Source organism: Phaethon lepturus, unplaced genomic scaffold (assembly GCF_000687285.1).
Source record: "Phaethon lepturus isolate BGI_N335 unplaced genomic scaffold, ASM68728v1 scaffold4510, whole genome shotgun sequence".
Taxonomy (NCBI): Eukaryota; Metazoa; Chordata; class Aves; order Phaethontiformes; family Phaethontidae; genus Phaethon; species Phaethon lepturus.
This window is the reverse complement of record NW_010512439.1, coordinates 24,376-26,563: the sequence shown is the minus strand read 5'-3', so window position 1 is coordinate 26,563 and position 2,188 is coordinate 24,376.

Here is a 2,188-nt window from a genome sequence, read left to right as displayed (position 1 = left end):
TGGAAAAGGATTTAAAGTCCTTATATTTTTTAAGTGAGCATGAGCCTGCCAAGTTATGAAACTTTATTTGGAAATAAAGGTTCTACTTAAGTGTTCTTAAGACAGTAGTATAAACATTGGAAATGTAAATGCCAAAGATATGAGTGTTGCCAAAGAAGGAGATTTAAAATTAGATTCCTAATTCCAAATAAGTATGCTGTTTTGACAGAGCCTCCTTTCTTTGCCAGTAAGTTGGTGGTCATCTGTTATGTTTCCATTCCTTGACAGACCAAATTAACATCCTGGAAGTCCCCAGAATGCACATTTATTTGAAATCAAAAGTAAATCCTTCCAAACAAACCTTCATAGTTCAAGCATGAACTTTTTTGGGAGTTAAGAGCAGTGCATTTGGGGGAACCATTAAAAAGAGTCATCTTAAAGACTTGCAAGTATTGCAGACTGTAAATGTAGGTGCTGTGAGGGGTGAAGGACGGTGCAGCCTACCTCCTACCTGCAGGCAAGGCAGCTGTGATTGCATTGACTGATAGAAATGGGCATTTTTCACTATTGGGTGCTAATGGAAAGGTGGGGAGAAGGCAGTAGAAATGCCTTTGTTTGTCCCTTTCCTTTTTTTTCCTCCAGTAAATCTGTACTTAGAACATTCATTCATTCTGATTGATCACTTCTGTGCTTTTGGTCTGCACATTGAATTGCTATTTTTGCCGAGTTCAGGGCGATGCATATTAAGGGCCTGATTCTCACATTGACACAACTGCAAACCAAGACTAGTTATTAGTCATTGGACTAATCTCAACGTTAGGCTGTCATTCACAAAAGAATCCTTGTTTGACTGTCCAGGTTTAACTTTAAACATAAGTCTTAGTCCCATTGCTCTCAGTGGAAGCAGTTCTTTAAGCACGTATATATATAGTCCTCAAAAAGGACATTAATTTATGATTTGAGAAGTTGGGCCCCAACGTGCGTGTACATACTACCCCTTGTTCATAAAGCATCAACAATTAATTTTAAATCTGTTTCGTTATTTTATGTGTGGGGTTTTCAAACCAAATATTGAATATAATACTATACAGCAGAGAGGAGTCCCAAACATGTGAAATAAAAGAATAAATTGAAACAAAAAATTATTAAAATGAAAGTGAAGAATTTAAAGATACATTGAATAAACCTAGCTTGTTTTTCCTTTTCTTTTTTACTGCCTTTAGATGTATGATGTGCAAATACATCATTAAACCCTTTTTTTCTGAGAATTAAAGTGTTTTTTTCAAATTTTCCAGTCTTGCAACAGGGATGCAATTGGTTCCTTTGTGCCTACACAAGCTCTTCACTGCAGCCATAGAATTACCAGAGTTAATAATGTTGCCACACTTATTTGACTGGCAAATTGCAACAAATTAGTATATCCTTAAAGCTGTTTTGCTGGATGCTTATCCTGGCTGCATTGCTTGCCAAGAGGCTGTTATGACCCAAGTCCATAGCATAGACTCTGAGAAAGCTAATGTATATCATATGAAGGGGGAGGAAAGGTCATTTGCTCTTGAGCAAGCCATTTAACATGAGGCAAACATCTTTCTTTTGAGAGATGGAAATGTAATCTCCGCCCAGTCTTTCAGCTTGGTTGGACAGTTGGCTTTGAAAGCTAGCGAGAGCAGAGCTCTCTCCGTGCAGAGCCAGGCGTGGGTTTGAAGCACTATAGGTGTGCCGGTGCCACGTAGTGCATTAATGTACGTGGTGTCTAATGTGCAGAAGCAACGTGTTCGTCTGTGTGTGGTTTGGTGTGCAGGTTTGTCAGCCCTGCTTCTCAGCATGGCCAATTAGCTCAGGTCAGGAGTGCCTCATTAATACAACTACACCATACCCGGTCCCGAGTCTGAAGGTTATGGGGGTTCTGCAGGATTCCTGATTGCGTGATGTAAACATTTTAAGACCCTAGGTGTATAGGTGTCAGTGTTAAAGTAAACTTGCCAGCCTGGAACAAACTCACACAAAAGATCTGTCTTTCCATTGATGGAAATCGGGGATGGAGGCCGATTCTAAAACATAAAGAATTCCTTATTTTCCTCATTACTCGTAGGGGTAAAATAGGCCATTTGTTTGAGAAGGAACGGGGGAAAGCAAGCCAAAAAAGTATGAAATTTTATTCAATTTTAAAACCCTTACAGTATAAAGATTAGTTCAAAGCCATCAGGGA